Genomic DNA, 12,613 nt, shown 5'->3' with positions numbered 1-12,613 from the left:
CTTTAGCTCCCAAGGTCAAAGAGCAGGTGTGGAATGGAGAATGAACTCAAGGCTTCATTCTTGTCAGGCAAGCACTCTACCAACTGAGTTTCACCCCCAGCCCTGGGATGGGATCTCTTTTCCCTTTATGTTTAATCCTGAGACTGGCTGTATCAATTTTCATCTTTGATACAGGCACTTGTTCTGTTAGGAAGTTAGGAAGAAAGGGGCAAAATCAGAGCAGGACACAGGAGAATGGGGGATGAGAATTTATCTCTAGTTATAACATAATCTCAAAAATCTCACTATTTTTTACTTTATTTTTTGTAAATATGTGTGTGTGTGTGTGTATGGTATATCATGCATGTAGTGTGTCTTTGCATGACTTTGAACATGTGTGTGTGTGTGTGTGTGTGCGCGCGCGCACATGTGTGGAGGCCAAAGGTCAGTTTACTTAGACAGGGTCTCTTACTGAACATAGAGCTCACTGATTATCTAGTCAGGGAACCCAGGAATTCTGTTGTCTCCTCCTCTCCAGTGCTGGGTTTACAGGCATGCACTCCCATCCCCAGCATTTTTATGTGCTACTGGGATCAGAATTCAGGTCCTCATGCTTGGACAGCAAGCACTTAACCACTAAGCTACTTCCCAGCCCCATTTTTAAATTTAATTTTAACTTGTTTTTACCTTAGATCCAGTTTTTAGAGCTCATTAATTTTTTAATATTTATTTACTTATTTGCAAGCAGAGAGAGAAAGAAAAAGAGAAAGAGAAAATGACAGACAGAATAGACGTGCCAGGGCCTCTAGGTGCTACAGACTAACTCCAGACACATTCGCCACTTTTTGTATCTGGCTTTAGGTGGGTACCGAGGAATTGAACCCTGGTCATTAGGCTTTCCAGGAAAGCACCTTAACCACTGAGAGCTCATTAATTTTTAAATTAACTAATTTATCTTTTATAAAAAAAAATTTATTTATTTATTTGAGAGCGACAGACACAGAGAGAAAGACAAATAGAGGGAGGGAGAGAGAATGGGCGCGCCAGGGCTTCCAGCCTCTGCAAACGAACTCCAGACGCGTGCGCCCCCTTGTGCATCTGGCTAATGTGGGTCCTAGGGAACTGAGCCTCGAACCGGGCAAGCGCTTAACCGCTAATCCATCTCTCCAGCCCTAATTTATCTTTTTTTTTTTTTCTCAAAGTGTTGTTTTGTTTTGCCTTTGTTGTTGATTTTGGAAGTTGGGTGTCCCCCTAGCCCAGGCTGACCTAAAATTCACTATGTAGTCTAAGGCTGGCCTCAAATTCACAGCAATCCTCCTACCCCTGCCTCCTGAATTCTGGGATTAAAGGTATGTGCCACCATGCCTGGGATAGACAAAGAGAGAGAGACATACATATACCAGCAGTACAAAATGGCAATTTTCTTCCCTATATTTTCTCCAAATTTGATTTAGATATTGCAGTAATAGGAGTACAAAAAGCTGATTGCTAGCAAATTACCAAACTGTACTATCAGAAACAAAAATGCTTTCAAAGTAAACCAACAAAATAGATACCTTAGACCAAACAAACACTTTGAAAAGTTACAAAACAAAGTATCAAAAAATCAGAACCCTAAACAAAAAACAAAAAAACAAAAACAAAACCCACTCAGATTGTATTAGTGGCCCATTGACTGAAATGAGGAAAGGGGGCTGGAGAGATGGCTTAGTGGTTAAGCACTTGCCTGTGAAGCCTAAGGACCCTGGTTCAAGGCTCGATTCCCCAGGACCCATGTTAGCCAGATGCACAAGGGGGCACATGCATCTGGAGTTTGTTTGCAGTGGCTGGAGCCCTGGCATGCCCATTCTCTCTCTATGTCTCTCTCTGTCTCTGCCGCTTTCTCTGTCACTCTCAAATAAAAAAAAAACAACAAAAATTAAAAAAAATTAATAAATAAGAATAAAATGAGGAAAGGTCCTAGAAAAACCTGCAAAAAGCTCACTAAGGGCTGGAACGATGGCTTAGCAATTAACAACACTTGTTTGCAAAGGCTGATGTCCTGAGTTCAGTTCCCCAGTACTCAGATAAAGCCAGATGCACAAAGTGTTGCACACATCTGGAGTTCTTTGGCAGTGACAGGAGCCCCTGGCACACCCATATTCACTCTCTCTGTGTCTTTTTCTCTCACTCTAAAATAAATAAATAAATGAAAAAACATTATATATTAAAAAAAAAAAAGCTCACCCAAGAAGGACTCACCATATTCCCCCAAAGAGGTGACAGACTGCAGGCCATGGAGTTGTCCTGTGCTGGTACCAGCACTGATGTGGGTGATTTCTTTAGTGAAAAGTGAATTGTTTGGGGGCCCCATGTTGGCAACAAAAATTATACTGGAAAAACACAGCTCTCACCTTAAAGGGAATGAGTTTATTTTAGGGTCAAATATGATTGACCATGACCAAGGGACATGGTTACTAAATTTCATGTTTCCTCATGGTAACAATTTTATGAACTTTTTAGTGGTAACAGAACAAAGTCATAAATCACAACACCCTTCAAATACATTGGTGGAAACATCAACTAGGCAAGTTATAGCCAACCAAGGAGATTTCTGCCATAGGTCACAGATGCTATCTCACGACACTCTTAGCTTTTGGGTTGGTGGAAGTTGCGTCTATTGAGTATACATCCCAAAGGATTTACCTAATAGTCACAGTATGTTAGGTCTCACACAGAGAAGGTGATAAGTGGCTATTAAAGGGACTAAGTTAGCCCAAGATTTTTAGCGCTGGGCCTGCAGCGTTCCAGTAGCCCACAATCACTGAAATTCTGACCCGTCAGACAGCCTTGTAGAAAGGTTGCTATAGGTGTGTCTGCTTCCTGGGAACTTCAGTTTATAGGTGAACAACCTTGGCTGTTATGGAATAATGATTTATATCTTCACTGTGATCAATCTAGTATTTGTTAAGTCTGTTAGAATGTTTTTCCAACACAATATCTGATTAATGAAGTTAGAAATATCCAAGAAAGAAAAGAATAACTTTACACTTTAAAAAACAGCTTGGGAGCTGAGGACAAAGCTCAGAGTTAAAGCACTGCCTGCATCTACATGAGGACCTGAATTTGATCCCCAGCACCATGTAAAAAGCTATGCATGGCCACATATACCTGCATACCTCAGTGCTGATGGTGACAGAAATAGGAAGACCACTGGGCGACTGGTCAGCGAGTTTAACTGACAAACAGCCAAGTTCAGGGCAAGACCCAGTCTCAAGGAAGTTAAGTGGAAGAGTGATAGAGGAGGACACCAAACACCTTACTCTGGACTTTTCTCATGTGTGCATGAGGCACACACAACTGTATACAAATATGCCATACATGCATACATACATGAAATATAGTCCTATAGGGAGATTCTTCTGTTACAATTTTGGTAAAGAGAACATCATTGATTCATTTGGATTGATTGATTGTGCATCAAAATGACACTTATGACTAAAAGGACAACAGCATATACTTTCTGTACTGAGAAGTTCCCTGCTGAAAACTTTCTTTTTATTTTTTATCAGTCAAATGGGTTTTTTATACATATCTTCTATGCTATGTGCTAGGCATGTATAGTTATGAATACAGTTGAACTATTGATCCTAAAATGAGACCAAAATATTATAAATACTAATAATAGGATTAATATTATTTTGTTACAGAAATATTTGCTATGTTAAAACTTTTAATATTTTTATTCTTTATATACTTATTCTTTATGTAAGTGTTGTGTGAATATGCAGATGTGTGTTTGTATGTGTGTCACTGAACATGTCATGGCATGTTTGTAGAGGTCAGAGGACAATTTGGTGTTTGTTCTCTCTTGCCTTCTTTGTTTTGGCCACTGCATGTATACTTCCCATTACTGTAGGCATGGCACTTTGCAGCTGGCTTTATGCGGGTGTTGGAAAATTGAACATATGTCAGCAGAATGCAAGTAAGCACATTTATTGATTGACTTGCAAGCAAGGACAGGGCAATAAATGGGCACTTGACACTGTAAAAGAACTACAGATGAATGTGCCACTTTGTGCATCTGGCTTTATATGTATACTAGGGAATTGAAACCAAACCACGCAGTTTTATAAGCAAGTACCTTTAATCACTGAGCAATCTTCACAGTCTGTAAGCACCTTTAAATGTTGGGGTCTGTTATTAGGAACACATAGCATGAGGTCTACCCTTTAACAATGAAAATACACATTGTTATCTCATAGATACAGTGTTGTACAAGAGATCTCTAATGCTTGCTTAAAAAAATCTTTTAAAAATACTTATTTATTTATTTGCAAGCAGAGAGAGACAGAATATGAGCATGCCAGAGCCTGTAGCCACTGCAGACGCACTCCAGATGCATGCACCACTTTGTGAATCCAGCATATGTGGATACTAGGTGATCGAACCTGGGTTGTTAGGCTCTGCAGGCAAGTGTCTTTAACTGCTGAGCCATCTCTTTGGCCCCCTAATACATACTTTTGTTTGACGTCAACTTTCTGCTTAATAACGAGTAACTCCCATTTCCTCCTACCACCATCCCTTTTTCCATTCTATGAATTTTACTACTTTAAATACCCTATACATTACTGAAATCTTACAGTATCTATCTTTTGTGACTGATTTATTTTACTTAGAGCATACTCTCCTCAAGTTTACCTGTGTTGTCACACATTGCAGTATTTCCTTCATTTAAAAGACTGAATAGTACTGCTGTCTATGTACATATCATCCTTTTTATTCATTCATCAGTTTGCAGATCATAGCTTGTACACATCTTGGCTGCTGTAAATAGTGCTGCAGTGAACATGGAAATGCTGATATTTCTCAAGAGTCTGAATTCATTTCTTTTGGATGAATAAATGGAAGTTGACTGTTGGATCATATGGTAGTATAGTAGTTTTGCTCTTAGCTTTTCTCAGGAATTTCCATGCTATTTTCCATAGTAGTTGTATCAGTTTTACATTCCTATGAAGTATTCAAAGGTTCTGATTTTCTACATTCTTTCTGTTTTTTCTTTTCTTTTTTGGTTTTTCAAGGAAGGGTCTCACTCTAGCCCAGGCTAACCTGGAATTTGTTGTATAGTCTCAGGGTGGCCTTGAACTCATGGCAGTCTACCTACCTCTGCCTCTTGAGTGCTGGGATTAAAGGCATGCACCACCATGCCTAGCTTCCATTCTTTCTTTTGAATTATAATTGCATAATACAGCTATAACTACATTTCTTTTTTTTAAGTTTTTGTTCATTTTTTATTTTATTTATTTGAGAGTGACAGACACAGAGAGAAAGGCAGATAGAGAGAGAGAGAGAATGGGCACACCAGGGCCTCCAGCCACTGCAAATGAACACCAGATGCGAGCGCCCCCTTGTGCATCTGGCTAACGTGGGTCCTGGGGAATCGAGCCTCGAACTGCGGTCCTTTGGCTTCACAGGCAAGCGCTTAACTGCTAAGCCATCTCTCCAGCCCACATTTCTTTTTTTTTCCTTCGGTTTTTTGAGGTAGGGTCTCACTCTAGCCCAGGCTGACCTGGAATTCACTATGTAGTCTCAGGGTGGCCTCGAACTCACAGTGATCCTCCTACATCTGCCTCCCAAGTGGTGGGATTAAAGGCGTGCGCCACCATGCCCGGCCAACATTTCTTTTTTTTATAACCAAAGTTTTTATAAAGGTCTATGACATTTAGGGCATGGAGTGAAAAATCTGCAGTTCCACAGCAAAACATGGCTCATTGCTGTAGTTCATTATTTTCAAATGTCTGGAGACCATCAGTTGCCATTACTGATGGGATGTGGTAGCACAGCCTCTTTCCTTCCTTAAAATTAATTAAATTGCAGACACAAATCTATAGATAGCTTTAGTACTTTGCCAACTGTATTTTCCCCATCGATTCATCATTGTAATGATAATGAGCTCTCAAATTAGCCTCTTAAATCTAGTTCTCAAATACTTATATTATAACATCAAATATTTATTTTAGAATTATGACTGGCCATAAGACAAAGAATAGTGGGAATTAGGCATCTTCTGCCTTTAGGTTGTTAATTCTGGGGTCCTTTAAGTAACAGTCTGATCTTTGAGAGTTTTCTAAGCAGACAGAAGTAGTTAAATATAAATTTAATAGTTCTCTTGGGTAGGAAAATATACAGTATATATTAAAGGAGGAGAACTAGTTGGGAAGAAGAAGCAGTTCAGCAAGGAAGGGAGAGGGAAGCCAAGTATGGTGGCTCTGCCTTTATTTTGGGTGTTTAGGAGGCTGAGGTAGGAAAATTCCTGTGGATGCAAGGCCAGTCTGGACTACAGATTAAGTTCCAGATCAGACTGAGCTAGAGTGAAACTCTGCCAAACACACACACACACACACACACCAAAAAACGTGAGAGAAGGTGGGTAAATATGATCAAAATACATTGTACACATGCATGAAACTTAAAAAAAATGTAAAAAGTGGGCTGGAGAGATGGCTTAGCGGTTAAGCACTTGTCTGTGAAGCCTAAGGACCCCGGTTCGAGGCTCGGTTCCCCAGGTCCCACGTTAGCCAGATGCACAAGGGGGCGCACGCGTCTGGAGTTCGTTTGCAGAGGCTGGAAGCCCTGTCGCACCCATTCTCTCTCTCTCCCTCTACCTGTCTTTCTCTCTGTGTCTGTCACTCTCAAATAAATAAATAAAAATTAAAAAAAATGGGCTGGAGAGATGGCTTAGCGGTTAAGCGCTTGCCTGTGAAGCCTAAGGACCCCGGTTCGAGGCTCGGTTCCCCAGGTCCCACGTTAGCCAGATGCACAAGGGGGCGCACGCATCTGGAGTTCGTTTGCAGAGGCTGGAAGCCCTGGCGCGCCCATTCTCTCTCTCTCTCCCTCTATCTGTCTTTCTCTCTGTGTCTGAAAAAAAAAATAAAATTAAAAAAAAAAATTAAAAAAAATAAAATTAAAAAAAATGTAAAAAGTAAGCTTTAGGAAATGCTATAATAGTCTAAGAGTTGTCAAAAGTACAAGGCCCTCATAATAGGAGAAAAAGACAAGGACATCAAAATAAAAGAGAGACTAATGGAGAGAGGGAGGGGATATGATGGAGAGTGGAATTGTGAAGAGGAAAGTGGGGGAGGGGAGGAAATTATTGTGGTTTATTGTTTGTAAGTATAGAATTTGTCAATAATAAAATTATACATTAAAAATAGGTGAAGTTGTGGATATCAAACTTTATTAGCAGCTCCAACTTGAGAAAAGTATTTAGGAATTGGTATAGATTATATATATTATAACATTATTACTATTTTTTTTGTTTTTCGAGGTAGGGTCTCACTCTAGCCCAGGCTGACCTGGAATTCACTGTGTAGTCTCAGGGTGGCCTCGAACTCACAGCGATCTTCCTATCTCAGCCTCCCAACTACTGGGATTAAAGGCTTGTGCCACCATGCCCAGTTTATATAGCATTATTTAAAAAAATTATAACTCCAGTGTTGAATAACACCAGTTACAGGGGAAAGCAGTGTATTTTTCTGCTTGCTGAGCAGTGCCTTTTATAAAGTGATGTTGTTAGCTGTAAAAAATAAAATTAAAATCACAATAATTAAATATCTGAAGTTAACTTAATAATTTAAATTAGTAATTGTAGAAAATGGTCAGAGAAGTATAGCCAAATAGTCAAAATATGAAAGAGCTGCAATGTCAAGTGAAGTAAAGGAGTCTGCATATGATCTAGCCCTTTAAAATAATGAAGGACAGATAGTTTAATACTAAATTACTTATGCTCAAGTTTGTTTATAAAGTATCATTACAGATTTTTATTAGTTCAGTAACTCCCTACCCCAAAGACCCTGTCTGCTTCCAGCTCATACTTTCCTCCGTGCATGAATTGACCTTTGCCCTCATTCTTCAACTGTTGACCTTCTCCGAATTGGTGAGTGCCCTTCAGCCATCCCCTCCCCCTGCTCTTTGCAGTCTTCTTTCTGCTCCCCACATGCACATCTGTGTACCTCCTCATTATGTATGGCCCTTTTAGTCACTTACCACTTTGTGGCTCTGTGAATCTTGAGGGCAGGGTTCACTAAAGAATAAACATAATGTGGTTTGAAAATTATTTTCTAAAACTGGATGTGATGGCTCACATCTTTAATCCCAGTACACAGGAGGCTGAGGTGGGAGGATTATTACTGTGAGTTGAAGGGCAGCATGGGCCAGAATGAGACCCTGCCTCAAAATATCAGAATCAGGGCTGGAGAGATGGCTTAGTAGTAAAGTCATTTGCCTTCCAAGCAGAAGGACCCAAGTTTGATTCCCCAGTACTCACAAAAGAAAGATGCACATGGTGGCATATACATCTGGAGTTCATTAGCAGTAGCTGGAGGCCCTGTCATGTTCATTCATATTTTCTCTCTCTCTTTCTCTCTGCTTGCAAATAAATAAGTTTTTTTTAAATACCAGAAACAAAAACAAAAGAAAGAGAAAGAAAGAAGGAAGGAAAGAAAGAAAGGAAGGGAGGGAGGAAAGAAAGAAAGAGAAAGAAATTCATTTTTACCCTTGAGCCTTTCTGGGCCTTCCTTGGATGGCAATCTTTTGATTCTTTTGTCTGTACGCTCTTCAGAGTCTGTTCCCTTCTTGTCTTTCTACTTTCATTTTCAATTTCTTTTGTTTGAACTCTGTTCTATTCTTTATTTTTAATTCTTCTATTCTTTTTGTTTGTCTGTTTGTTTTTTGAGGTAGGGTCTCACTGTAGCTCAGGCTGACCTGTAATTCATTTTGTGTTCTCAGGGTGGTCTCAAGCTCATGGCAATCCTTCTTCCTCTGTCTCACAAATGCTGGGATTAAAGGGGCGTGCCACATGTAATTCTTCTATTCTTTTTTTTTTTTCTTTTACGTATTTTATTTTTATTTATTTATTTATTTGACACAGAGAGAGAATGGGTGAACAGGGCCTCCAGCCATTGCAAATGAACTCCAGATGCATGCTCCACCTTGTGCATCTGGCTAATGTGGGTCCTGGGGAATTGAATCTGAGTCCTTTCGTTTTGCTGGTAAATGCCTTAACCACTAAGTCATCCCTCCAGCCCCAATTCTTCTATATTTAATAGAGCACAAGAAATATTTCTTGAGCTTCGCACTATAATGAAATATTCAGAGAGAGGCCAGATGCTGATGTCAAAGTTTATTAACAAGAGACCTGTAGTGGTTGGTAAGCTTGTTACCAGTGGTCTGTATCTGATGTTTCCAGGTTCAAGGAATTGATGCAGTGCATATAGGTAGCAAAGCAGGAAGACCTTTTATTAGAGAGAAAAGTATAAAGGAGTGGGGGATGACGTAAAAGGGAGCCCAAAAGCAGCAGGTTACTGTTTGCTGTTTCTTTTCCTGAGGTCTGTGAGTTGGGTGGTTCTGTTTTGATTGTCAGGCTTGACATATTGTGAACTTTTCTCTACTGTGTGTATCCTTTCCCTTGATATATCTGATTTTAATCATAATATGTAAGGTAAGTGAGGGATTCATATGAATAAATCATGGACAAGGATGGTAAGTAGGATTTTCTCTCTAAAAGTTCACTCAGAGGGCACAGTTTACCTTACTTGTTTGTGCATGCACTCAAAACCAATCTAAGCCAGATACCCCCCCACTCCCACCCCGTCTCCCAATCCCTGGTGCATGTTTGACTAGAAACAGAGTGTTTCCAAGGGGTACTAAGGAGAATTAACTTGCTCCGTTGTTTAAAGTGGAGTGTGCATGCAGTTGCATACAGATGAGGGTTGTAGGTTGCTAGGTGCATTGTTAGGAGAGGCATGTGTACCTAGCCCAAGCCAAGCAGGGACCTCGATTGCTAAACTATTTCCTGTCCTTGCCTGCATCCAGTTAATCTAGATGATTAAAAATCTTAGAATGAGGGGGGCTGGAGAGATGGCTTAGCGGTTAAGCGCTTGCCTGTGAAGCCCAAGGACCCTGGTTCGAGGCTCGGTTCCCCAGGTCCCACGTTAGCCAGATGCACAAGGGGGCGCACGCGTCTGGAGTTCGTTTGCAGAGGCTGGAAGCCCTGGCGCGCCCATTCTCTCTCTCTCCCTCTATCTGTCTTTCTCTCTGTGTCTGTCGCTCTCAAATAATAATAAAAAAAAATTAAAAAAAAAATCTTAGAATGAAAAGACAGGTGTGGTGCATGTCTTTAATCACAGCACAGAGGCAGAGGTAGGATCACCATGAGTTCAAGGCCACCCTGATAATATAGAGTGAATTCCAGGTCAGTCTGTACTAAAGTGAGACCCTACCTCAAAAAACAAACAAACAAACAAAAAGCTTAGAATGAAAATATATTCCAGTTGTAAAGGACATTCAAGAGATTTAGACAAGTAGTTTCCAAATATGACTATGAATTAGAATCACAAAGCTTGTTTTCTTTAAAAGAAATCATACTTGAAGCCCCACTCATATACCTTCTGTACCTGAATTTCTAAAAGTTCAGCTATGTGTACAAAGAGACTCTTGGGAATTTCTGTGAAGTCTGCTTGATCCTTGTTATTAGATCATTTGAAACAGCATTAGGAAACCATTGATCTACTCCTAACTTTTCACCTTGCTGATGAAGAAATTAAGGTCTAGAACAGATCACATACCTACGTAACAAAAGACCTACATGAAGAACTGAATGCTTCGTTATTAACCCTTCCCACCTTTCCTACACATGGATTCCTTTTGTTTCTTATTCATTTAGCTAGCTTGCACTTACATACTCTTTGCATTAGGTGCTATCTCTTGTAGAGCAGGCTGTGTAATGTAATACAGTTCTGGAGCTAGTATATCTGAGTTTTTATTCTGAATTTGTCATTCCCCATGGGTGTACTCTGATGTAAGTTTGCAGCAAACACTGCCAAGGTGCTGTCATTTATAAAATGTAGATAATAATTTCAGATGTTGACATTCATATTTTCTAAGATTTTTGTTCATTTTTATTTATTTATTTGAGGGTGACAGACAGAGAAAGAGGCAGATAGAGAGAGAGAGAGAGAGAGAGAGAGAGAGAGAGAGAGAGAGAGAGTGAGAATGGGTGTGCCGGGGTCTCCAGCCACTGCAAATGAACTCCAGACGCGTGCACCCCCTTGTGCATCTGGCTAACGTGGGTCCTGGGGAATCGAGCCTCGAACCAGGGTCCTTAGGCTTCATAGGCAAGCGCTTAACTGCTAAGCCATCTCTCCAGCCCTTTTCTAAGATTTTAAAAAATGATTTAAGAAGGTTTTTTTGGGGAATCCTGGAGAGATGGCTCAGTGGATAAAAATGCTTCCTGTGCAAGCATGAGAATCTGAGCTCAAACCCAGCACACATGTAAAAAGTCAACTGCAGTGCTAAGGGTTGGAGAGAGGAGGATTATTGCGGTTATCTGGTCACCCAGTCTGACTGAAAAACTGGAAGCTCCAGGTTCAGTGAGAGTCTCTACCTCAAGGAAATGCAGTGGAAGAATGGCAGAGGACAATATCCAGTGCCCTCTTCTTGCCTCCAAATGTGTTCTCATGGCAGTTGCATCTATACACACAGGCATAATATTTAAAAATAATTTTTTTCTTTAAAAATTGTTTATTTGTTTGTAAGGGGAGATGAGGGGAGGGAGGGAGAAGGAGAGAAAGAGAATGAGCACATCAGGGCCTCTAGCCACTACAAAACAATTTCCAGATGCATGTGACCATTAACATGGGTATTGGGGGAATCAAACCCAGGCTATTATGCATCACAAGCAAACACCTTAATTGCTAAGCCCTAAATTTTTTTTTTTCTTATAGTCTATATCATCCCAGAAAATAAATTTGCCAGTTAGGATTAGGTTTGGCTAATGAGGTTATTTTACACACACACACACACACACACACACACACACACACACATACACACACACACACACACACACACACACATATCCACACACACAGTGTGAGACTTTATTCAAGGTGGATGGTTATTGCTCTTTCCCTTTGAAGAAGTCAAGAAGTAGACAGCCCAGGGTTGAGGATGGCTTCATAATTATAACAATACCAGACTCAGCCTCTTTTGTGATTTTCTGACCTCTTTGTTGTTTCACTTCATGATCCAAAATGGCTGTTTGCACACCAGCAACCTCATTGCAACTATCCTACCAGCAGGAAGAGAGATTTACTTTCCTAGAGTATTCATTTCAGATGTTACACAGAAAGTGTACAGATTCATTGGCCAAGGAGTCTAGAAATTTCTCATTTGGCTGCCCATGGTACCTTTATGAGAATGGAAGGTTCTACTTAGAAAAAAAGGGGGATTGGATTTTGGCATCTGCTGTGCCACAATAATATGAATTTTTATGATTAGATTCATTTAGGTTAAACATATTTAAAAGAATTAGAACATGACTGAGTGAACCTTATTTTTTTTGTCAGTGCAGGAGACTTCACATTGAGGGCTCTATCAGTTCATTTAGATTTGGGGTAAGAATAGGAATAGTTAAGCAAAGTATGGCCCTCTCTTCACTTAGACTTCATTATTTTTTTTCCTTTTTTTTTTTTTTGCTTGATAGTAATAGCTTTTTAGTAAGCCTGGCTTAGCTGTCTTTTCTAATTGAATTCTTTGTCTAGCTTCTAAAATTAGTAAAAAGATGAAAATGAAAATAGTTTTTCTAGTATATATG

At 39.9% G+C, this 12,613-nt stretch overlaps 1 protein-coding gene across 2 annotated transcripts in view; it reads left to right on the top strand.

The window, feature by feature from the left end:
• The window catches only part of Ap4e1 (adaptor related protein complex 4 subunit epsilon 1), a 119,298-nt gene that overhangs the window by 86,058 nt on the left and 20,627 nt on the right, over positions 1-12,613 (top strand). The gene's annotated exons all lie outside the window — the stretch shown is intronic.

This window comes from Jaculus jaculus, chromosome 8 (genome assembly GCF_020740685.1).
Source record: "Jaculus jaculus isolate mJacJac1 chromosome 8, mJacJac1.mat.Y.cur, whole genome shotgun sequence".
NCBI lineage: Eukaryota > Metazoa > Chordata > Mammalia > Rodentia > Dipodidae > Jaculus > Jaculus jaculus.
This window is presented reverse-complemented; position numbering and strand designations above follow the sequence as displayed.